The sequence below is a fragment of the Anas acuta genome, chromosome 7 (assembly GCF_963932015.1).
Source record: "Anas acuta chromosome 7, bAnaAcu1.1, whole genome shotgun sequence".
NCBI lineage: Eukaryota > Metazoa > Chordata > Aves > Anseriformes > Anatidae > Anas > Anas acuta.
The window spans coordinates 3,188,129-3,214,265 of NC_088985.1; the positions used below are offsets into that span (position 1 = coordinate 3,188,129).

Here is a 26,137-nt window from a genome sequence, read left to right on the forward strand (position 1 = left end):
CAATGCCCGAGCAGCAGCATTTAGAAAAGAAAAAAAAAGAAAAAAAAAAGTTACTGCAAAGAAGGAAGAATGTCAAGAATAGCAGCAGCAGCCTCACAACCACTGCTTAACTCAATTTCGCTAGCTTCGTCTCAACCTCACTTGGGTGGGTGGTGAGAAAACAGCTAAGGGAAGAAGGCAAAAAGAATTTAAGGGGAGAAATACAGCTGCCACTGAGCAAATCGATATCTCTAGCACAGAAGTTGTGTTCCTCATTAGTCCATGGCTGAGGTGTTAATGGTCCTTCTGATTGTTGCTTCTTGAGGGTTTTAAAAATACATAGAAAATTAAAAGACTGTAAAACACTTGGCTCCTCCAGGCAATAAATGAAGAAGAGCTGCGAAGTGCTGAGGTAACCCTGCTGTTAACCAGTAATATCATTTAACAGGAAGGTTCTGCACGTCCCGTGTTCCTTGCCTGTCCTATTTGCCAGGCTGTAATTGCCATCCCAGAGCACTAATAAGCAAGAGGAAAGCACACATCTGGCTACGGCTGTTAAGGAAGAGCTTCTTAAATTCAGATTATCACCAAAATTGTTGGGTAAACAGCAGTGTTCTCCACAAATGGCTACTGGTGCTGCGGGTGAACCCAAAGCCGCTTCCATTGTACACTGCCTTTTACATTTCAATTCTCTCTTCTTTTATTTGATTCCATTTCCTAAACCAAAATTAAAATTCCTTATAATAGCTTTATAATGGTCTAGGTGGATGAATGTGTACCAAGACACTCCCACACTTCTGTGGTGTATCACTTTTGGACGCTTGCTCACTTTTTCCTCCCTTCCTCCTTGTTTGAGTTGAAACGTGTCACCGTTGTGCATGGCAAAACCTGGCGCTGGAGGAAAAGCAGCTCCCAAACCTGAGGCAGGAGGAGAGACAGGTACAATGGATTGAAGGCAATCTTACTGAGAAAGCACAGCAATGACGTGAAAACTGCCAACAGACAAGGCAAACTAGGCATTAGGCAGAGCAAGCAAGTGACTTCTGGTCTTTGCTGGTAACAAGGACATTTACACGGCTCAGAGGCTGACCTAGAAAAGCCTGCCCTGTACCTAGCTCCATCTCTTTTGTACAAGGAAGGAAAGGAAGAGAACGGGTTAAGCATGGAGTCCCTACACCTTGTAGGCAGATTGGGATGGGAGAAGAGGATATTAGGGCTTCACAGCATTTCCCTAACCCCCATGGTCCTCTCACAATGCTCCCACAACCCTTACAAGCCATGCTTTTTCCACTCAAGTGCTAAAATAAAAGGTTGGGGCTTTTTTCATCTTTGCAAGTGGCAGAACTGCATACTGCCTACAACCTTGAGCACATGGTAAGAGTTTTTCATCAGCTTAACGTGTACTTGCAGAAAACCCCAAAGAAAAAACATAATAAATTTGCATCTTTTAAGATGTTAAAAATGAAGCAGATCTCACAAGAGGAGAGCGGCTCACTTCTTTGGTGAAACCACAGGTAAAAAGCAGGAGAGCTGCTCTCTGCAAAATGTGTGGTGGAAGGGGGGGGATATGGAGGAGAGCAGCAAAGTATGGAAGCAAAAGGACAATACAGGCACCAGAATAAATACGAGTACACTGGCCTTAAATAAGCACAGATTATGAGTGAGAAAGGCGCAATGATTTGAGCAATCAGCCTTACACTGAGAGGAGGAGAGGGGATATTACACATGACATGCTTTGCTTTGTGAAAGGGACTCTTCAGCGTGGCAGCTGCAGGAGCGGGCAAACAGATTTAATGACCCAAAAGGTCCCTCAAAGCGTTATATTCCTATGAGAATTTTAACAGCAAATCCACTTGCGTATTTGAGCACTTGGATGAAATAATTTTCAAAATGACCACTCAGGAGCTGGAGGAAAGCAGAGCTTAATGAGGAGCGCTGCACAGGTGAAGGGAGCAGAGCTATCAGCAGTGCAGCTCTGTGAGCCCAGAGCAGGAGGCTGCCGAGCAAAAAGCCATCTCTTGCACGGCCCCTGCCAAGGGCTTGTCTCATATTTTAAAGGCCAGTCCGTGTCCAGCATTCCCCACCTACTTTCTCATGATCTCACTGCAAACGTAGCACGCATTTTTGTTTTGAAAAAAAAAGATCAAGAACAAATTCAGCTTCAGGTGCTTTGAAGGAAACAAAGTGAAAAACGGACTTGCATTATTTTAAAGAGCAGCGAAACACTTACATTATAGCATGTCTAAAAAATGGATACAAGGTGAGGTTTTCAAGTAGAAACAGCAAAGAATATGAGGAAGGAGACTATGGCCTACTAGCTAATGAACAACACGTTTGGACAGAGGAGATCTGATGCTCCCAAGAGGTTTTTTCCCCTCTTCCCCTTCAGATTCTACTCATCTCAACAGGAGACAGGGTGCACAGTGATCTCAGAGCAGATTTTAACCTAATGAGCAATCTTCTGCCATTCGACATGCCTGCCTAACTTCTGAGCCAATGTTCAGCTTCATGGCTGAGAAGTGCAATTTGTGCTTCCAACAACTTTCAAAAACAATTTTCCAGATTTGGGGTTCCTTATTATAAATGATCTCGGAGCCCAAATTGCATTAGCTGTGCTTCTCCAGCTCCCACCTGACAGCGCTGCACAACGCCACCGCTTCCCCACCTCTCAGAGGCTTCAGTACAGAAAGTAAAAAACCAAACAAACAAAAACTCAAACACACAGCATTCTCCCCTTTTCTGATTAATAGGGCACCCGTAGAAGGATGTCCCAGCTGCTGGATGGAAGAGGGTTGAAATGCGGAGGGGAAACCTCAAGATTTATGCGATTGCCATATCCGAAAAGCTTAAGTCCAGTTAACAAAAGCCCAAATACACGATCCAGCTGAAGCTATACAGAGGACAGACAGACTGAGACCCTTTCTTTAACCCAAAATACCCACACCGCAGTTCATGTTTTTGCCACAGTCCATTACCGGCACGATGATTTCTAACACGGCACATCATTTCAACAACATTAAACACACTGCTACTGCACAGCTGTGTAAAACTCCTTTCCAGCAGGTTATTACAGTGTGCAGCTGATGGAGCAGCAAATCAAGGTGTTTCTACAGGGCTGCCCCCACCCTAACCCCACATTCCTATAGGAACACGTCACTTACCACCACTGCAGGCTGTCCCATAAGCAGGGCCCCTATCCCAGACTTGCAGCACAGTACCAGCGAGAAATCTCCAGATTGTAAAAACGGGTCTACAAAATCTTTTGTGCTCACAGCGCTGCCCTTTCAGGCTGTTTACTCTGTGTAACAGTCAAGGAGAACAGCAAGCACAGATGTTCGAATGATGAAATACAAACAGATTATAAAAACGTGCCAAAAGCAATTCAGAAGTCACACTGGAACCAAATGGAAGGGAACCACCGGAATGGTAACACGCTACCAGGAGAGAACAAGCCAGTGCCAGAAATTCCCTGACGTGGGAAATGTACAGGCCTCATCTGTATTAACCAGATATGTGCAGATACAGGTTTTTGAAGCAGATAGGTTTTGTTTTAGCGGGCCTCTAGAGGTACTCCAGAGCCATGACACAACGAGGATGAAGTTTGGAGCTAGATTAAACATGTATGTAGGTGTTTTTAAATGCACAGCAGGCTAAGAGCAGCAGACAGCTCTGTGGAAGAGGCGGTGGCAATCAGACTGGCGAACCACTAATGCTAGAAAACAAATCTTTACACACACACAATAGATTAAACCTTCTTACCATGGGACTGGTAACACTTCAGACAACAACACTCCCTTGGTCCCTATGTCAGATCTCCTGCAAAGCCCTTCCCATGGGAACCCCAGCCTGCAGAGCCCCCGAGCCCACAGCCACCAGCCCTCAGTGGCTCCCTTCTAAAACTTCCTTCCCCCAAAGCCTAATGCTTTGAGGCATAAAAGCGTATTTCAAAGGAAACTGAGCAATGGGGAAAAGGAAACAGAGTTTCTGCAGACGTGAATGTCATGTAAATGTCAAACTTAAATGTTAAAATTTGATTAGGAGAATGAATGAAAGGAAAACAGCACTGCCGTAAGTAAACCCGTCCGCTAACAACGCTCCCAGCCTGGTTGCATCCAACACAACCTTGCGGTGGGTTTCATTAATCATAATTTCCTACGTTACATTAAGCTGTAATTGATTCTTGCTAAAAGACTGTACGTAGCACCACAACAACTGCACACAAGCATTTGCTGACGAGCTGGATCTAAACAGGCAGCCTTACTGCCAAACACCTCGTGCGCTGTGCCGACAACCTCGTTTGGTCAACTCACCAAAATTTTGGCTTCACGTGACAAATAAATGCTATCCTACACGGAAAGCTTGGAGCATACACACCCATCCATCGGCCTGTACCTGTCTCGGGGAAGCAGAAGGTGGTTTCACATTGAAGCCCCAAGGAGCAGAGTTCCAGAAGATATCAAGTAGATTTAGATGAACATTTGGAGCCCAATCATTTACAGTTTTGCATCAGAGAGACTACGCTTTTTCAAGACTGCCAACCCCACCTACCACATTCCTTGGTGCAGCACCCTAAGTACAACCTGCTCTCGTCTCAGGAGCTTTCTTCCTTCTCAGCAACCTCAGCTCTGCTGGCATCAGGAGGCTGGACACCCAGAACAGCCAAAGGATCCGGACAGCCCCAGTAACATGAAGTTGTTACTGGCACAGAGGTGGAGACTTAGCTTCCTACAGAGGCAGGAAAATGTTTAGATGAACCCGAGCTGGTGGCTTTAACTACAAGCTAAACACTTGGTTCACTAAAACACCAGATAGAGAGGAATTCTACAGTAGCACTGATACTGGCAAACACAAAGTTAGATGCAGAAGAATTCCCAGCCACACGACAGCTCTTCCATCAGCTTTACACACCCCCTCTGAAGTACCACCAGTCAGCACAGAAGGAATGAAACACAGCACAACACATGCCAGCCCCAGTGCAGATCAGAATTAATCTCAAAAAGCCCAGCACTTGCCCCGAGCTGATTGCTTCCTACCCAAAATGCAAATTCCTAACCCCAGCTTACCTCAGCACGCCCCCAAAGTCAGAGGATTGACTTGATTTTGCACTGACCTTGATGTTTCGGTCACCTGTTATGTCATCCAAATCATTTGCTAATTTCTTTCGCAGAAGTTGAACAAGGACAGCTTCAGAAAGTACTTTGAATTTCATGCCCCCAGTGACATCCTCTGTGGGTGACAGTCCAAGCCATAAACTTGTCACTACCCTGATAATTGGTGGGAGGGCGAGAGGACATAACACCCATAGCACTGACGGATGGCTCCCTTCAGTTTGAGGCTCCCTGAATAGATTATTTTTTTTTTGTAAGCTGCGTTCAAAGGTAATAGAGTAAGAACATTATCAAGAACTCGAAGGGAAAACGCTGTCCCCCCAAAAAGATAGACTTGTTAAGGGATTTCAATAATCCCGTCCTTTACTGTCAGTGAGGCAAACCCAGGCACCACCCCCCATTGCTTTTTGAACTTACAATCAGGAAGAAATAAAGCGAAAAAGGGAAGCAGGCTGCAGTGCCGGTGGATGAAGCATCAGTCTGTTACGAGTTTCATGAAGTCTGATTCATCTATTCAGCAGTTTCAGTCCCACCAGTTGACTTCAGACTACCTTGCTAGATGAAAAAAGCCCACCGTAACTGTGGGTCAGCTCTTCCGACCCTCCTGTAGCTGCTCTATCATCACGCTTCCCTTATCTAGATGAACCCCTACAGACATCCAGATGAACTGCCATAAAAAGGCAAGCCACCACTCCCCCGCCAGCCTCTCACATCCCCCTCTCTGCTTTGCTTCCAGACTTGGCTGCCAAACACAAAAACACCATGTTGTGATGGAGGCTGCGGCACAATTCCTGGAGGCTGTGTGTTCTGCCTCTGCTCCCAAGCACAGAGGCATTTTCTGCAGGAGCTCGTAGCATCTTATCCTCTCGAGTTTCGTCAAAAAACAGAGATTTGCATGAACTCAAGTTCTGTCCCGTGGTTCACCTGTCATAAATTGCATTTTATTAAAGAGCTTATGGTAAAAAAAAAAAATAATAATAATAAAAAAGAACTACCATCTGAAATTAACCGCTTGCATTTACCCAAATCTTACCCAGTTGCAAACACTTATGTAAGTAACCTTGTTTCACATTATAAGTTGTTTGTTTGTTTTTTTAAAGTTTTTCCAACTACCCTTCCATCATAAAGTGCATTGCTCTCAAACGCTGGTAGGCAAAAATGAAACAAATACAAATGAAAAAGGAAAGCAAAGGAAGGCTGCTGAAAAACATTATCTGCTGTCCTATCCTTTGTGTGGTTGCTTGATTATCAGAACTGCAGCAATTTTGCTGTTATGAAGGAATTTTTGCTAGACGATGTGTGAGTAACTGAGAGCTCAGATTGTTCCTGAGAGATTTAAAGATTCTGTTTGGTACTGGTAAGTACCTTAAAGATCCTAGAAGCAAAAGGGACTCAGAAACCAGTGGGTGCTTCCTCAAAGGCAGCAGGTGCCGTGCATGGGCCTCCATTAGCAGACAGAGAGCTGAAGAGGACATGCACGTGGGGCTGTACAGCTCCAGTCGTGTGGGATGCTCCTAGCCCCACAAACTCTTTAAGGCCTGACAAACCAGGCTAGTTTCTTTCAATACAACTCAGAGTTTGCATGCTACTTTCAGGTATTTTGGGAAGAAGCCCTGTGATTGTTTGCCGGACCCCACCTGCAGGCTCCTATCACAGGCTGCTTTGTAACCGCACGTAATCAAAGGCAGGACCTCCGTTCGTGTCATGCAAGCGGGCTGCAAATAAACCTGAGCCAAATCCCAATATTTGCTTGGGGTTCATCATGACCATCTCGCAGCAGCTCCCCTTCAGTACAGAGGTTCTCTCAGCAGATCTGCCCCTCAGAAAAAAGAAAGCACAGGCCTGAAAAAACAGGCACAGGAAAGGAAGAAACAATTACTGCCTTAATAGGCTGCACAATGTCAACAGTTAGCAATTACAGGAACACACATGAGTATTTAAGTGCTACATAAACAAGGCCTTTACACCACAAAAAGACTAAAAGCAGACTTCCCTGTCTCTACATGTCAATCAAAAAATATTTCTTTATCAATGCTATAAAGGTTTGCACTTACGGCACTTGACTTCTGCTCACCCATCTAACAGATTTTTTAGAAATCGAAAATAAAACAATTTAAAGGCAATGTTGTATTTCTGCCTAAGGTTGTTCATTTTTCCTTGTCATCTACATGGCACTTAAGCTGTCAATATATAATTCCATTAGTGTGGGTCTCGTTTCTAGTTTTTGTTTACCCTCATTTCAGATGTAACAGAAATAAAACATCCCATGTTCTAATTACTGTAATTGCGCTGTCTCACATTTTTTTCCTTAGGCTTTCGATCTCTGCTTGCAGACAACAGCAGAGGAGATGCAAGCTATGTCAAGCGGTCAGACGTTTTGAAGTCTTTGGCATCTAGTGATGCAAGTTATTTCAAGTTTCAGTATTACCAAAGGATGAAAACTGAAAGAAAGACAAACAATAAAGAAGCTATTCATAAACTATAAGATCTAGATCCTAGCTTGTTGGATGAACCACAGGTCTGATGACTCTTGGGGATACGTGTCTGACATATCCAAGAGCTGAAACACCACTATACGTATCTACGCATGCTTAGCTAACTGGCTTGGATATTTCCAAGTGAGGTTTCCATTAACAAACAGCTGAAATGGAGTGGCTTTACTACCATTCAGAAAGAAGAATGGGAAAGGCATGTGTTGGGCCAGCAGTTGGGTTGAAAAGGTCCCCAGCTTGCCCCCGTTCCCTCATCACTCACCTCTCCCAAAGGTCTATTTCCCAACCAGCTTCCCTGAAACTGCACTTCAGTAAAACACAGTCAAGTTCACATAAACAGCTACTCTGGGAGATCTTAGCTTGTGGTAACCCAATTGGGTGTATCGGTCACCATTAATTAGTACCTTGTACAGAACGACCACAGCCACAAGACAGACAATCACATATGTGTTGCTTTCAGAAAATGCAGAAAAAGCAGCAAAAAGAGAGCTGAACCCAAACCAGATCGTTGGAATACACAAGATTATTTTTCTTTAAAGCATCCATCTCCTCCTTCTGACAGGGCATATTTAATTTTGCTGTTTAGAAGAGATTTATTTTGTCCACAAGAGTCATGAAGAACATCCTTCATGAAAACGTTCTGCACATTTCTTGAACACACAGCTATGAAATTGTACTAGCTCTTGCAGCAAACAACATGCAGTGACCTGCCCCGATTACACTCGCTTGGCTAGGGTAATCCCCCTACCTATGGCTTGACCCTACTCCCTGCAAGGTGCCGGTTGCTCATTCCCCAGCATCCCTTTCAGAAACCGCAGATAAAAAAATGTAATACCAAGATCCACACAAAGAGATCTGCCTGTTATCATCGCCTATTTTACTTCTTACCAGCCAGCAGTATTTGGTGCTGCCGGTCCAAGCACTGTCCTTGCATTTACAAACAGCTGTTAGCTTGGAAATAGGGTGGTTCCCCCATCCCTACTGTACAGGACGGGCAGGAGCTTGGCTGAACCTGCCCCTGTTCACTGAGGGGGAACTGTAGGTGAATGGAAAATACTGTAATTAACTATTCAAATTACACTGGCATGTTGGGATCCAGGGTTTTATTCCCATAAAAAGCACTGCATGAAATCTAATGACAGAGCAATAAAAACTGCAGTTCTGTACCTCATCCAAAAGCATAAATTACTGAAACCACTCCCACGGTTGTGCCCTGAACCATAATTAGAATGGAAACCCGAAAGGAATTATCTTTCTTGTACTTAAAGCATGAGAAGAGGAACCACGTGAAGCGAGACGGCTGGTATCCTGATGCAGCAGGAAGACCCTTGAGTTAACACAGCAACAAGTCTGGAAAATACCCTCACAGAGCTCTCCCAGGTCCAGGCACGCCGCCAGTTATGGATGGGTTCAGCCTTACAACTGGGGTCTTCAGCCACCTTCTACATACAGTAACATCTTAAGCAGAATTACATGCAAATGTTTATTACTAGAAAAACAAAGTGAGTTCATCCCCAAATCCGTATCAGAATCTGACTGCCTAGCCAGAATACTAACTAAAGCATCAATAAAAGCAGTGGGCTGTAAGTTTCTCTCCCGCTAATTAAATCATTTCAGCAAAAGCAGTGGTTAAGTGCTTAAACACAGTCTTCACATTAGAAAGGACTTGCTCCTGTTGCACCGAAGCCACTCCTGAAGCTGCTCTATTGGGAATCTTTTTCCCCGTGTTCTTCCCAAGCGCCTCTGAAATCTTTCTGCCAGCTGCTCTAAGCCAGCTTTGTCTTAGGACTTAGTTTCTTCTCCCAGTAGTACAAGTGGTTTGGCCAGGTCAGAAAACGGAACAAAAACGAAATACATGAAGTAAATAAAAAAAATTAAGCTAGTAGTTCAACAGCGACAGAAAATAATTGCAGGCTTTGTGGCAGTTTACTTTGAAATTTCCTCTGTTTCCCTGCCCTTTAGGCTGCACTATTTCGGGGAATTCATTAGAACTAAGGCCGCGTGTTTCTGTGTTGCAGGGCATCCTCTTGATGCTAGACAAAATAGGCTGGAGAAATAAATGTCTGCAGCCCTTCCTCGGGCAAACGTTCACTACAGCAAGATTTGCTTGTTTGAAGTTCGAAGCAAATTTAGGAAAAATCCCAAGATTCCTCTGTTCATCTTTAGGCTAAGATTCCAATCTCCAGGCTACTGATGTGAACTCCTAATACCGGCACTGCTTCAGGGCTGCTATTCCCAGTATGAGCCAGCACAGCTGAGATAAGAATTGCGTACACAGGATCAGAGAGCCTGACTGGCACTTGGCTCCTCGCTGCTCTGTGCTGTTACCTCAGCTGCAGCGTCCTAATTGAGATACACCACCAGCCTGCTCGGTCCATGTTTGCCCTCCACACCCGCTCAGCAGAGCTCCTGAAAAACCCACAGACAGAAAATAACAGATACCTGGGCATTCACCTGCAATTTCCGATGCTGGCTACAGAGCAGGGAGGGCTGGCTCCTCTGCTGCCCCCTTCCCAGAGCGGGGTTTTGCTGCATCCTGGCACTCCCAGCGAAGAATATTAATGTCAGCTGAGGGATCCTGCCCACTGCACCCAGCAGGCCGAGCCTCCAGCACCTGAGGAACCTGCACAGGTCAAAGGCAAATGCAGGCAGTCCACAGCTACAGGTGACCTCTCTCAAATGCTGTTAATGCCTTTTCCCTTTCTTAAGCGAATGCCCTCTCTATCCCCAACATCCAAAGCTGTCTTTCATAGCTCTGATACAGGTGTTATCATCACCTTTGATAAAGGTCATATATATTATTTTTATACATGCTTATATACATGCTTTTATACATGTCTTCAAAAAGACAATGACTGGAGCTCTTACTCAGAGTTGTGTCGCCAGCTATTAACAGTATTTGAGCTCCCATCTTTTCTTTCACGGCTTGAAAAGAGAAATCAGCCAGGTGTGCAGGCAGAGAAAAGCACGTGAACCTAGCCGACGGAGAACAAACCCGCTGCTGACAGATCGCACCGACCGCCGGAACCGCCACAACACAAATCAAACCCAATTACTCCTGAGTTAGCACTTACTGCGAAGTCTTACAATAAAGCAACCAAGCCCACGAAGTTGCTGGAGCATCACCTTCCGGAAGCGTCCTCTGTTGCACTCTCAGAAGCTTTTTAGGCACGCAACCTTTCCTTCCCCAAAAGCTCTCCTACCAACAAACACGTATGATAAAATGCTTTGGTAACAGCAGCCATAACAATATAGACCCGCAAGGCACATTCTGCCTTCATCAATCAGTTGATTAGTTATTTTTAATTAAAAGAGGAAGCTCTGATTGCAGGATTTTGAGCAACAATCCCTTCTACTTTAGCTACTGCTTTCTCTGGCTTGCATACTGAATGCACACACTATTTATAGGAGCGAGTAGCAAATCTGTTGTTAAAGCATCGAGCAGCCTTTTGGCTAGATTCGCATCTCGAGCTTGAACTAGTCAGAGTTACCCATCTGCATGCTTTAAGGACCGAGAAGAGCGCATTAATTGCCTAGCAGTTCAGTCTTCAGCCACACTAGGAGAAAGCTAACAGCCTTGCAAAAAAGCTTGCCTTGTTTTGCCACGTTTGTGCAAAGTTTAATTGGAGTTCAGAGGGAAGCTCCCAAAAACTGTCTTTGTGGCACAGAAGGGTCTGGTTTGTCAAGGCAGCAGAGTTTACCCCACTTATTGATGCAGCTGTACTAACACCAGAATTTACTTTCTTATTTTCATACTTTGATGCATCAGAGCCTCTGTCGAGATTCTAGGCAAACACAAGCATGGAAAAAAAAAAAAAAAAAAAAAAAGGAATCAGCACTTGTGCTATTTTCCAGTTTAAGAGTATTTTAACTAAGGCCACGAAGGCAGCCAGACTGTTTCCAAAAACATAATAAAATCCTGAAAAGTGCAAAGTTGCTAATGAACAGAGTTTTAACAACAATGTATACACATTTTTTTTTTTTTAAGGTTTTTCACATATTACTTAATAACAGTTTTTAAGTAGATCTCCATGCATATGGAGCTGCTAAGGCATAGGAAGAGGGGAAGGAGCACTACCTGAAGACCTTTTAAGAATGTGTCCCACCGAAGCACAAACTTAGCTCCTGATTTTCTGAGTGTACAGATCCCAGTAAAAGTACCCAAGAAGCTCACTGAACAGCTACCAACACAAGTGAGGAGAGGAAAAACAACTTGGACCAACTTCCAGCTCCTGGCTAAAAATCCACGCTTTTAATCAACCCCAGTAAAAGCATACAGGCAGCCTACCGTGCCCCGAATCACTTCAGGAAACCAGTCGTGTTCTAGGTTTCCTCATTTATTTCTGCACCTGCTCCAAAACACAGCGTTTAACTCCCCAGTGCCCTTCCCACCCAGCCAACCAGCCTTGTGGTGCAGCTGTCCCCGCAAACCTCAAGATGCTCACAACCCCAGGCTACCCTACAAGGTAAGAAATGCAGAGGTATTACAGACACACAAATCAGCAATGGAACAGACTTGTTGCAACACCCTTCCATGGGGGCACAGAAACCTGTGACTGAAGAGAGGGTTTAAGGAACCCATTTGCATGACTGGTGCAATGCTTAGCTGGCGGGCAGCGGCCTGTAAACCACAGCTACGTTCACAGGAATCTGACTGAAATTATTTATCGGCAAAACACACGTAGAATTAGTAGTACTCATTTATGAAGTTATTTCAGAGGTTGCTTTACTATTTCTATTTTAGCAAAGGAATTAAGATTCATACCTTCCTGATGTTCGTACTCTAATTTTGAAGTCAAATAAAGTACTTACTGTAGCCAAACATGCAAAGCTGCGCCAACCAAATCTCGAACTATAATTAAAGCAAGCCTGGTCTAGGCATCTGCTTACCGGTCTGCGGTCTTTCTCTTGAAAATTAGTGCGTGTCAAGTACAGTCACCGTACCTTCCAGAGGGTGGCATATGTGGGCTTGCCAGATGAACAGCAGCTAAACCAAGAGGGCAGAGGCAGCAGTCCCCGATTTATTTGCAAGCAACCTGCCTCAACGCTTTCCAAGCTCTCCGGCACACCAAAAAGTTTAAGGCAGAATGGATTTGCACGCCGCTGCTGCACACGCTGGGTGATGCATGTGACCAGACTGTCACTCCTGCTGCAGTACCAACACATTCCCACAGCCGCTGCGAGGCTGAGAAAAAGCACCTCGTTTGCATGAGGTGATTGACTAGCCATGCAGATCGGGCTTCGCTGGGAAGCAGGGAGAGAGAGAACATCTTTCAGGGAGAACTGAATTTGGAAGAGGCACAGCACAGGAACAGTTTGCATTCATCTCCAGCTTGCTACGTGGGATCCTGAGAACATTTCCTTTACCACTTCAAATATACAGTCTGATTTTATTTTTAAATCTCCCTTTTCCCCTGGTTTCCAACCATCAGAAAGCAAAACAGTTCTCAGTCAAAAGGGGGAGAAAAAAAACAACACAAACGCACAAAATAGGCATACTTCACGTAACCTGGCAGACCCCAAAGCACACCACAAGGATTTCACATGTCACGAACCTCCTCCCACCTTGGGGGGGACACCACACAAGGAGCCGTTCCCACCACAACTTTTGATGGTGGGAGGTGGGCGCAGCCTGCTTTGCCAAGACAGGTGCGTTGTTTTCCTCCTCGCTGCAGCCCAGACGAGTCAATGTGAACTGACTCCTGGCTGCCCACCCCTCACCCCAGACCGACATCCACAAAATCCTCACTGCTGCTAAAGGACGAGAAGGGGATGGGAAGCAGGTCGGTGCCCCCAGATGACAGCACCCACACGCCTACCTTCTCCCGGAGGGAATCCCGGATTCCTCCTCGGGCTCCAGCCCCTGAGGCTGACTTCTCTGGGTGTATCTGGAGTTAGTCTTCAGAGACGGAGCGCTGGCCAGCCTCCGGGAAAAATTCACCAGCAAGAGGCTGGCATCAGTCGCATCACCTACCGCCAGCCCTGGGCGCGGGGTCACCCTGCTGCTGCCACGCTGGCTCCGCTGCTGCAGTCGTGCTCCGAAAGCTTTCGGGGGGCTTCCCGTGCCCCCGAGGGTTTCTCCCCGTGGCTTTAGGATGCCGCAGCCGGGAGCTCCCCGTCTCCCCGCTGCCTGAAGGGCTGAAGCGCTCGGGAACAGCAGCGGATGAGGCGCCCAGCATCACTCCGCTCCTCCAAATGAGCTCGGAAATGAGATGTAACAGCCGCCTCCTGCCCGCGCCAAGTGCCACAGGAGCAGAATACTAACCGCTCCGTTTATTTCACTCATTACCAGGCGCAGACAGCGAAGCCTTACACATCGCATCTCCTCCTCCAGCCCCTTTGACATAACCCTACCTTTTAAAACACCCATCCCCGCCGGCACCCCCTCTCTCTGCCCAGCGGCGGGGGCACCTGAGGGGGAGATGGGCGCCCACCGGCGGCTTCCCCGGCCCCAGCAGGGCTCGGGGCAGCCTCGCCGGGAAACTTTCAGGCGAAACTTGGCTGTGGGCAGGGGGAGAGGGCGGCGAGGGGCCCCGGGGGCTGTGCGGACCCCGGGGCCGAGGCTGCTGACCCCCGTGAGAGCCCCGGTGCCCGAGCCCAGCTCCCAGCTCCGGGGCTGCGCTTCTGGAGCCAGGGGCAGCTCGGGTGGAGCGAGGAGTTCGGGGCGAGCCTCCCCCCGCACACGGGACGCCCCTCAGCGCCATTTGAGGACCCCTCGCCCACCCCCGGCCGAAACCTACACACGGGGAAGGCCGGGGGGGTTCGCTCCCCGCGGCCCCTCCGTCTCCCCGCGGCCCCCCGCTGTCCCCCCTTATCCCCCCGCAGCGGCCGCCCCGCTCCCGCCTCGCCCCTCACCTCAGCGCCGGGCCGCCGAAGGCCGAGCGGCGGCGGCCGGGCAGGGAGCGGAGCGGCGCGGCGCTGCCGAAGGCGGGCGGATTGTGCCCCCCTCGCGGCTCGGAGGGACGCTGAACTGCAGCCGCCGCCCGCCCCCGGCCCCGGCCCCGCAACGCTGCCTCCCCCCCGCCCGAGGAGCCGGGCCGGGGGCGGCTTTCGGCTCCCCCCCGGGCGAGGGCACCGACGGGGGGGGCGTGAAGCGGCTGCCGGCTACAGCAGCCGAGGGAGGGGTACGGCACCAACTCGTGAGGTTTTTACCGACGCCGCTTGCCTACTTGCTCTCAGGAAGGTCTCAGGGTGAAGAAAGCCCCTCACGCAGGCTGGCACAGGCCGGTGATGTCTTCTGGAGTGGTTTACTTGCTTCAAATGTGAGCGCTTTCATAAAGCGTGAGCTTCACAGGTTTAAATGGGAGATTTGGGGCAAACTGCCTTAAAATCTCAAACAGGCTGGACCAGCATCGGTGTCTCTGCCTCTATTCACCTCATAGTCCCAGAATTAGGGCCAGCAATCAGCCCCCACCTGGGGAAACAGCAGCTAGAGACCATCAGCAATGCTGTAGGCCACTGCAGACCCCACTTTCTGGAGGATAATCCTGTAACAATAAAATCCCTCCAAAAAATGGGTTGGCCAGAGGGTCCCGAGACCCCAGTGCTGCTTCTGTTCCCACCGTCCTCGCTCACATGAAAACTATGCTCAGAAAACCTACTTCTAGCAATTAACTTTCTTCAGTTAGTTTCTTCAGTGGCATAAGCAGCTGAGGCTCCCGTGCCACCAGGGGGAACCGACTCCTATTCAAAATATCTGTCCTTTTAGTTTTGTGGATTAAGTTTATCAGGAATCAATTCCCAATCTCACAGTGGCCCCAGAGCCTGACTCCAGCAGTGTTTCCATCATGAGAGTGAGAGTCACAGATAGGAACTGGAGCTGGCTGCTGTCTCAAGGGGCTTTGCTAGAAAAAGTTCTCCAAGCCACATCCCTGCTTTTTTTTTTTTCTTTTTTTTTTTCTGTGCACTAACTTTGGTTGACTGTAGAGCACAGCATTTTAGCTCATTATATCAGCAGAAAGCCACCCTGGCAGAGAGAAGCGGAGTTTCCTTCACCCTTTGGCAAGCTGAGCAGGTTCACGGAGGAGCTGGCTAAGCAGCAAAGCCTTTGCTGAGCAGGTCAGAAGGAGCAGGGCATGCAGGTGGTGCAGGCCCAGCTGCCAGCAGAGGCTAAATTAGCTCAGCCACCCCCGACCCCTTCTCAGTTTCACCTCTGTAAATCCAGACTAAATCCTCCACCTGCAGTTGGAACCCAAATTTACCCTTCATGGTCTCTGAAGTCAAAAGCAAAACTGTTATTGATTGAGACGGCCCTTTCTGTGCTCTTCTACCCTCTGGTGGCGATGAGAGCATGAATCTTAGCCCCGTCCTGGGGCTACACAGGAATGCTCTAAGTATTTACCTATACATACGGGAATGTGCGCTACAGAAGGGAGCTCACAGGTCATCCCTCAGCTAGCACAATTCGTAACCCAACAACTGAATGAAAACCTTTTCATTCTCCCTGCCTCTGTGCCATACTGCCTTTCCCCCAGGCTTCTTAAGCACCCAACTGGTAACTTCTACAAATTAACTGTTACAGACAGAAAAGGAAACATGGGAAAGCCATTGACAGCAAGGAAAACGTATAGCAACATTTGAGCTGGCTGTTGCACTAGCCAGATATTTCTCCCCAGCATTATTAGATGAGTCACAGAGATGGTAGCAGAGAATCTTGTTTGCTTACATAGATCTACAAATTTGAGAGCTCGGGAGCTTCTGTACTAATGCAGAATTCGGAACTACTTGTCACAGTACACAATCTTATTTGAAAAGTAATGCTTTTAATTAGAGAAAGACTTAATTTCTACTTCAAAATTTGGTGGATTATTTTAATAAGAAATCAGGAATTACAAGCCAGAGTGTCAAGACCCCATTAATTAAATATTTGTATGTGCTTACATATAATTTAAAGACTCCCATTTATTTAATCTTAAAATTCAGAGTGAAGGAGTAAATTCACCACTGTTTGTTTAAATATGGCTACATTCACTGAGCTCGTACCTTAAGCCTCTGCTTAATCTGTTTTACAACTCAAAATAATTGCAAGCAGGGCAATATCTACTACCACATCCCTACGTTCTCTTTCAACAAACCGTTGATCATATGAAAAATGTGCCCATGCATTTGCAACATTTCTGTTTGTTTTTTTTTTTGGTTTTTTTTTTCAATGGCCGGCTGTACTGAGAGTTTGTTCAAGGATCAATGTGCATTTTATATAAATACAATTACAATTGTGAATATAATTCCCCAAAGCCCCAAATTAAATTCTCCTAATCCATCATCTCTTAGCACTATTGAAATGAATGGAAATTTTGATATTGATTTCACTGAAAGCAGGTGCAATTCCTTTATGTACTAGTGCATTTCAGGCCGTTTTCTTGTCTGACATTTACAGGTATAAATCTGGAGTTACTCTACTGACACAATTTAATTTTCCACCAGAAAGATACATTATCTTCTAAGACTCCAACCCTCAACCTTAATTATGCATTCCTAAAACTATTTATTTTTCTTTAATACCATCTGAGTCCCATCCTGCCTTCCTGAAGTTAATTAAAACCATTTGAAAATACTCCCAGCTGTAATCCAAGGAGTGGCACCACTACTTAGTTTGATAGCTTCACACAGAGATGGACAAGGGACAATGCATCTACCTCTACCACAGCATACATTCTCTGCCTTAACCCTTGAATTAGGAATAATATCTATTCAGGAAAAAATATATATATTATTGGATAAAAATATTATCCAATTCCTAGTTGGCAAGCAAATTTAAAAATACACTGATAATTACATAAAAATGAAAACAGTAAGCACGGTGTTCAGTTGATGACTGGGAGCCATCAACTCTGCTAAAGAAGATGTCTAGTAAAGAGAATTAGTAACACCCTGTTTTGGGGGCTTGTAAAGGCAATCCAAGTAGTTGCTATTCCAAGCTGTCCTAACATGTACGTAAACATAGCTTTAAATACACGTATATATTTTTAAATGTATACATGTGTAGTCATCTAGGGATGTCTTGTGCGTTGTGTGTATGCACATGGGTGGCATAGTTTTGTACATGTACAGCAATACTCTATCCTCAACACTATCCCAAACCTGCTATACACATACAAGGCAGAGACTCCACACGGTGTTATTTGGGGTGCTTTTCAGCAGGAGTGCCTCACAGACATAAGGCAACTTACATTTACTGCAAGATGTACCATCTCCATGACAGAGACACCAAGACAAAGCAGCACGCCAGAGGCCACGCTGTAGATGGAAAGGCTTTGGAGAGGAAAGGCTGACTCCCAGAAATTACTGTCCTCCTCCCCATGTCCAGATACCCAATCTGCTCTGCCTTAATTCCCAAAATGCTGAATGACCATGCTTCCTATTGATTTCATTTGCACCTGTGAGTTCTCAGCACTTTTGCACATTAGGCCTGAGGGGTCCAGAAGATGAGACAAACACAGACAGTAGCCACAGAAAGGTATTTTGGTTGAAGTGGCTTGCTCAGCAGCATGCACAGAACAGGGATAAAAGCAGCTGAACTGGGATAAAAGAGAATTCCTCTCATTCACCTGCCTTAACCACAGGATGTTCTCTTCCAGCAATCCTCTTCTGCTGTTCTCTTCTACGTGTGCCTTCAGGTTTCTACAAAGGAACTGGAAACCCTACTAACACACACAAATACATACTTATATCTATCTACTAATATAAGAAAGATCTGGAAAGAGATTCAAGTGCTGTAATTAAGTATAACATCCTAATGAATATGCAGGAAGAGGTTGCATTAAGAGGTTACACTGATGACCATCATTCTGGCTTTTCCTAACTCGAGTGCTTGACTCCACAACTGAAGCAGCTTTTAACACAAGAAAACTGACATAAAAAGAGAGGATTTTTTTTTTTGGTTGTTGTTTGTTTGTTTGTTTTCCCATTTTCTTTTTTTTTTCCTCTCTCTTCAAGTGAGAACACGGGAAAACAGTTCCCCATGATCTATCATCACCTCACAACATAAGTAACTACACGCCAAAGAGAAGAGATTTTTGTCCTAACTGGAAGCGGGGCATTGATGTTATTTGTTGGTCTGATCAGCGGAGCAGGTAAGACTACTTCCCTGAGAAATCCAGTCTAACTAAGACTCTTGCTCCCTCTTCCCTGCAGAGATCGTGTCCCTGCCAGTACGAGATGCCGTAACTCCTGGCAGCACGCTGCACCAGGTTACGCTGTTTATGCTTTGACAAACTGCCAGCATTTTGCTAAGAAATCAAGTGCTAAAAGGGAAATTACAAAGTTTAGATCTCAGCCAGAACTGAACAGAATTTCACAAAATAATAATAATACATGCTTTTCTCTGGTTCTGGAGATTTGCTTCCCTGCCAAAGTCCAAGGGTTGTGGCAAACAACACAGATGCTTCAGCCTCTAAAAATAACATTGTCCAAGCCTCTTGCAAGGGTAAACTCTAATAATGTGAAATAAATATGCTGTGACCAGAAAGCTTCTGATTTTCAACCAGAAAAATGACTGAAGAGTATCAAATATAAAGTCTTTTGTACAAGGAAGAACACAGTTATCAATCTTTACAAGTACAGCACATAGTCCTACTTTTCCAAAACACGGTAGTGCACGGGGAGGTTTTAGAAAGCTCATCTCACATGGGATGCACTTCACCCAAAGCTTCTGATCCCTCTCCCAGGAAAAGGGCTGATTTGCATCAGTGACCAGTAATTCCCTACATCTCTGAAATGCCATGGGACAGCTGTCAAAATCAGGCACACTTTTTTGAAATTCAACACTAATAAGGTTTCTGGATTCTTAGGCATGGGAAATAATGAATGTTAAGAGTTGAGCATCTCTGACTGGTACTGAAACTAGTATCAGCTGAATAGAATTAGCAGCTTCCAACACTAAGCAGGGTGGTTTTTTTAGGGCTTGGTTGTTAACACATCTATTGAGTGATTAAATGTTAATGGTAACTGAATCACAAAGTTAAAACAGAAATGCAGGATGCATACAGTAACAACAGCATTAAAAAATGCCTACATTACCAATTAAAGTCAATAGACGTCCATCAACATTTTAATAGCAGCTGGGAACTTTTCTTTATCTGTGCACCTTTGCATTACCTTTTGAATTGCCAGCTTGCAAACAGAATATAACAAATTTTTAAAATATTAACCCTTGCTTACGGAGTATTTTGAAAATTTGAAAATTGTATTCAGTATCTTAAAACAATGGCTAGAGGTACTCTCAATCACCCACTGAAGTAGTCTAACCAACTCATCGGTTCTGCCAAACCTCCTGGGAAGCCCAGACACACTGCTAACCTTCCAGCTCTAACAACAGCGAGGTAAACATGTTCATATCCATCACACGCTGAACGGGGAGCTCACTGGTCACCATACCAGCTCTGTCTGGTCATTCAGAGAACTATGATTCATTACATATTTCAGTATGTAAGGCCCTTATCTGCCTTCCAGGTTGTTCTTGCATTTCAGATTGGCTTTGAATTATTTCAGGATTATTTACAGGACGTGTAAATTTTTATCTTCTCTCTCTTTCAGAAGCCGTCTTTATGCATCTATTCAGTGTTTGACCTTTGCAGCTCCCTGCATACATTATATCTAGACTTTCTGTCTTGTTAAATGTTCCATACATTAGTTTTTGTATATAGGCTGAATGTTTTCCCTATCTTCCATACGCAGCCTTGACAGGCTGCTAAGGACGTCTCAGATAGTCTATTCTTTCAGTGGCTGGAAAAGATTTTTTCACTTCCACTGTCTGAGGCATATGGACACATCCCTGATTTAAGCAGAAAGGAACTGAGCAGTCCTAGGAGGAAAAACAAGCACAGCCATGGCTGAAATTTCAACATAAGCATTACTGCATTTCTGTTTCTTTGTCTGTTAGCAAAACCAAAGCCGTAGGCAAAGGTCAACTTGACTGTGCTCATAGGTACATTAAAGTTGGGGAAGAAATCTGCATGCAGGTCTCCCCTACCTTTAAATCCAGCAAAACCTCTCTGAGTTCTGACACGTGAGCAATAATGAATGCAAATTTAAAAGGCATTTTTCCACTCACCAAAGGAATTTGCTCCATCGTAACCTGAATATCATTCTTTCTAGTAGTCCAAAGAGTACAGTTTGACCTACACAAATGGGAAAAAGGGAGTTTAGCACATTAGAATCTCCTCCAAAATATTCATAAATCTTGGTAAGAGGTTCCGGACAGTATTTGGAAGTGATTAGCTATCACGAGAATGCCAGCAATTCCAATTTCAGAAAGTAGAAGTACAAACTTTAATACGTAGGACTTAAGAAGTTATACTTATATTCTTGTCTTTCTCTCACGTTTGCAATAACGGGAGCTATTTAAGCGTCTTATGGCACGATTACTCTTATTGCAGGATTTCTTCTAATGTGACTGGTCTTCTCCCCAGCCACACATAACCAAGAGCCCTTGAGATCCCTGTAAGGGATAGATGCACATGTCCAGTACACGCCTCATTTTAACATTGTGTTCAGGAGAAATTCTTCCTGGGAAGGGATTTTTGACCTACCTTAGAAAAATAACAGCAGCATCAGTGGTGTTAAGTGAGTCATGAGACTGGAGCCATCTCACCAGGGGCCTGAAGAAATGCATTTTTATCTCACTTGTACACAGCAATGTGTCTCAAAGGATGCCGGATGCAGTTATACAGGCTGGGGACTCAGAAGTGCTAGGACATGAGCACCTCTCCTGTGCCACCAACAGTAAGAAATGGCATCTCAACAACAGTGACTGAAAGATGCAGCTAGGTATGGCTGCCCTTCTAAACCTTCTCTAATGCACTTGTCAACATTTCACACCATTTATTCATCTTTTGGTTTAGGTCACTTTTAAATTCCCCACTCTGGCCCTGGCCAAGGCAAGAGCTGCATAACCTTTGCAAATTTGATGTTTCAGTACAGCTCTGCATTTTGAGATTAATAAATGCATCAGATGAGTCAACACCTGCTCTTAAATTTTTCCATTATGAAAATTAACCAAAAAAAGTACCTTCTTACTTTTCATCTCCTATTCAGTTTCTGGACCAAGAAAGTGAGCTTTGCACTGTAATCATCTGGTTTCTCAATAGCCTCCCAGAGGCCATATGAAGGACCCTATGTCTATTTATTTTAATTAAGTCAGGTGTCGCTTCTACATCTGCTACTTACATGGCTCAAGAGAGGAGTGGCACAGTTATATTTGTTTGAAAGACATCTTGGTTAGAACTTTCTTAAGACTCTTAACTGTTCTGAATTAAGGTTTTGTCAGCTCACCATGTCCAGATGTAAATCTTACAGGTCTTTAAAAAAAAAAAAAAAAAAAAAAAAGGTTGTAAAAGTGATCTGGGAATTAAAGCACACATTTGTTCCTCTTCAATCACCTAGAACAGTTCATTTTTTAATGGACACCTCCCCCCATACTTTCTTTGTTTGTTTAAGTAGGTTGCCTACTTTGGAAGTCAGCTCTTGGAACTGGAACAACCTGTTGCATTTTCAGAATAGCAAATTTTGAGTACTGTCTCCTTATCTTGCACGTCTGTTTCTAGATATCAGCCAGGATCAAGTAAGATACTTGTAGTTCCTCCTAGAAGATAAATTAAGTCCCCTCTTTATGCCATCATCCAGGTTTGTAATGAAAACGCTGAACAGATCTGGTTCCTGCACAAAGTTCTGCAAACTTCATGCACTGCACCTTTCTCCTTTGATAGGGAACAGGAGTAACTCCTCTAACCCTGTTTGTATCTTTTATTTGATAGTTTCATGTGGGGCTTACTTCCCCGTGAGACAGAAAGGAACATCTACTGTATCCTATCCACAGGAATCATTTCTCAGTTTCAGGGGAGAAATTACATCAGCTAGATGTGATTTTTTTTTTTTTGTGTGTGTTTCCTCAAGACAAATCCCTTCTGGATGTTTTAATTCTAGGAGCTTACAAGGTAGGATGACTTGCTCCAGCATTTTTCCAATTTTTGAAATAAAGCTTAATAATCTTGAAAAGCTGAGGCAAGCATTTTGTAAGAGGAAAGACAAAACCATGAACAGCTGTACTAGGCATGTTTTGTGGTCCCACTCCTTCATTCCTATCAAGACACACAGAAACAACTGTGCTCTAGCTGCTTTCCAGTTATTCCAGAGAAGAGACTCCTGCATATTCGGTAATGGCTTTCTCCTGTCTTAAACGCAATCTCATTGCTGCATCACTTTACGCAAAACTGAAGGCAGTCTCAATACAGAGACACATTAGACAAAGTCATTCTGGCACTCATGGGAAGTTTTTAGGGTATGTAGTCTACCATTTCCTACCAAGATTAATACTCCGTGGCTGGACAAGGATGCTCTTCTATGCCACTGAAGGAAGTTAGAAAAAGGTGCGCATGCAACAAGCCATGACTATGGTGCCATGACACCAAATCAGGGTCAGGGCTTCCTAAAAAGTACAGCATAATCTCTGTTTCTTGATGTTTTGATGTATTATGAATCTATAAAGGAAAACAACATTCATTTATGATTTTTGTATTTCCACATTGTAGGGCTGGAATACAGCCACGCACATATAAGAGCGAGCTGACTCACTACTGCCCAGCTTCAGGTGAAGTCATCTATACTCCATGCCAGGTAAGGTATGAAATTGCTAATAAAGATCATACTACAGTATCAGGCTGGTAGCAATCTGCATCACTTCATTCTTAAGGACGCTTTTGTACAACGTGCAATGACTTGTGCTAGAGAAACCTGGACGAATATCAGATTCTCTGTCCGCCCTAAAGCCTTCAGCTTTGAAATCTCCATTTGCTTCAAGCTGCCGAACAAGCTGTGAGAAGAAATCCCTTCATCCTACAGCTCCCTGCTGTGGAGCACACAGCCAGCATAGTTTAGCACAGGGACCTCAGCAGCAGACAAGAGAGAAAGCACGGTTGGGAATAAATTCAGGTTTTTACCTTGCTGTAATGATTTAGTCTAATAGAGGAGCAAAAGTTAGATGAGTAGCTTTCACAAATAAGAAATACATGTTGCTTGTCTATACAAGGTCCAACAGACACGGGACAAATTCTTTTAGATGGATCACTGTGCATCCCATTAAAGCCAAAATCGTTTCCAAAAACATTCAATTGAAAACCTTGTCGAAGCCAATTATTCACTGGTAGCAAGTGTCACACAATAGCTTCTACCTAGCAGTTTAGGACAGGAAGTGGAGACCCCCTTTTCCACCTACAGAGGCAGCTAGAAAACTGTTATGCAAAATGGATTTCCAGCCAGGACCATGAATGAATAACTTTACTTAAATAACCTTTACTCTGAGATAAGTGCAACGTTTAATGGCCAATGAGGCAGGTGGGTGTGGTTCCTCTGGTGGCTTCTTCACAGTAGCCTGAGGGAGAAGAGCAATCTTTGGTATTTATCATGTCAGTCCCAATCACGCCACCTCTGCCCTATTCCAGCCATTTTTTAATAGTGCTCACTTACTGTCTACTTCCAGAATTATTTCTCTACTATTAAATGCTGAACATCCTCGATATAAACCTTTGAAGCATAACCTGTGGCATTCTCCTGTTATAGACTGATGGCCAGATTAATCCTAATCTCTGTTTACATCCGTATAATCTCTAGTTGTCACACTGGGGCTACCCTTGATTTATATGGGCACAACACAGATAAAATCCCAACCAAAAACCTAAACAAGCAATTTATTTTTCTTAATCAGGACAAAACAGAAATAAGATTTTAGGTGGCTAAAGCAATTTAAACAATGAATACATACTTGAAGATTTATTTTTGTTTTTTAAGAATCTTTTATCACTATCATTGGCAATTGACTGTGTCCCTGAAGAACCTGTATCAGAAGAATCTTCCCAAACTACGTCATTGTCCCTGGGGCCTACTGGGCTTGCATGTGTATTTGAGTCACTTGTGTATTTGCAACACGAGAGGGAAGATTTTCAATGTCATCAGGTTGACCTTTGAAGACTTACATTAAATATTGATGAATTACAAAGCTGGATGTCGAGAATTGGCAAAATCACCTCTAAGTGAAGCATCCAGTGTCTTAGCAATGCAATAAGTATTTGGACATGTTCAATTTGAATAATCAGCTCATACTGATTTAGTTAAGTCTAGACTTACACAAATTGTTAGGAAGTGACTATCTGCCTGCAGTATTACTGTCAGAAATAGTTGTTCCAATCTAGGAACAAACTAGACAAGATAACAGCACATGCAAGTGTAAGAAAAAGAGAAATTTGAGGTTAAGAGAAAAGCATTACTGCTAGCTGCATTTCTTTTGCAGATGAATTAGATGAACACTCACTGTTCAGCATGGATAGCAAACTACATGGCAAGCTTTCTTTGCCTTACAGTGCCCGAGAGCCTTCTTGAACTGCAATGCAAGTTGTTCTCTCAGAGAGATTCCTGACTCCTTCCTTAGCAGAAGGCACCACACACCTCCTAAACCCTGAGAACAGCACATAAACGTAGAGGACAGCATGCAGGTGTGGGCACTATGATGGTGCTGTTTCTTAACTGAACATTTGCTCTCCTTCCCTGTCCTTGGGCTTTCATGCCTCAGTCCTCACTATTACTGTCAGCATTGTCAGCTCATCTGAGAAAAAGGAAAAACAGTTACGTAGTCTCTGAACCCTGCACTTGTATCACCAGCAAGGCACCCACTCTTATCTCTGACCCTGCACTAACCTTTTCTAGACAAACAGAATAAATTTTGCATGTGTAGTTAACTCCACTTAAAAAATGAAACAAGAGAGCAAAAGGAAAGTTCTCAAAGTTAATCATATGGGTCGAGCTCAAGGTGTTTGGTATTACAGATTTTGATTATTCATGTTGAGCATATCCAGAACTGCCTACTATGAAGTTCAGTTTCATACCATACAACTGAATGTTGTATTTTGCACCTGTTCATGAAATTCAATGCTTACAGGACAGAGTTTGCATTATATTTCACCTGTAGCAACGTTCATCTAAATATATACATGAAAGTATTTGTGGTGATGGTAACCTCTTTTTTATTGAACAGGCCAGTGAGAGAAAGTAGCAACGTCCACCTTCTGAAAGGTTCCTGACTTCTTCCACCTCCTCTAAACAGAGGCTAAACAACCATCCTGTGGAAGACAAGTAGCTGGAAGATACTTCACGATTAAGTCATGCCAATTTCCATACGGCTAGAAAAAGAAAAAAAAAATCTTACATAAAGTAAAAGGGGAATTCAAGACTGACTGATCCACAGAGAAGAGCAACATGCAAAGAAGTACAAGGCTTGCTACACCAGGGAAGAGCCATGCAATGTAGCCCCTGACCCATGAACAGGTACTATAATTCCTGTTCAATGTGAAATAGTAAAAATTGATCAACAGAAGAGCTACCTAGAAAGCCTAACTGAGCTCTCTCTTCCTAGGCTGCTTCCTTACTGCTCTTAAGTGTGTCCTCTGAGGGCCTTGGTTTGCTGGTGTGTTTGAAATGAAAGAAGACTGAGCACCTCCAAGTATTCCAGCCCCGGTAAGACACTACATCACTGGTTAAACTCATCCAGATGGCTTTAGCTGTTGTCATCAC

The 26,137-nt window shown here is 44.5% G+C and overlaps 1 protein-coding gene across 5 annotated transcripts in view; it reads right to left on the minus strand.

The window, feature by feature from the left end:
- The window catches only part of PCDH15 (protocadherin related 15), a 773,967-nt gene that overhangs the window by 681,783 nt on the left and 66,047 nt on the right, over positions 1 to 26,137 (minus strand). For 4 of the 5 annotated variants that reach the window (XM_068688403.1, XM_068688402.1, XM_068688399.1 and 1 more), the window contains exon 4: positions 20,631 to 20,697. The gene's annotated coding sequence lies outside the window, so the exon portion shown is untranslated. Of the gene's footprint in view, positions 1 to 13,398; positions 14,213 to 20,630; positions 20,698 to 26,137 lie in introns of those variants that run through there. The other variant, XM_068688405.1, reaches the window with a different exon arrangement.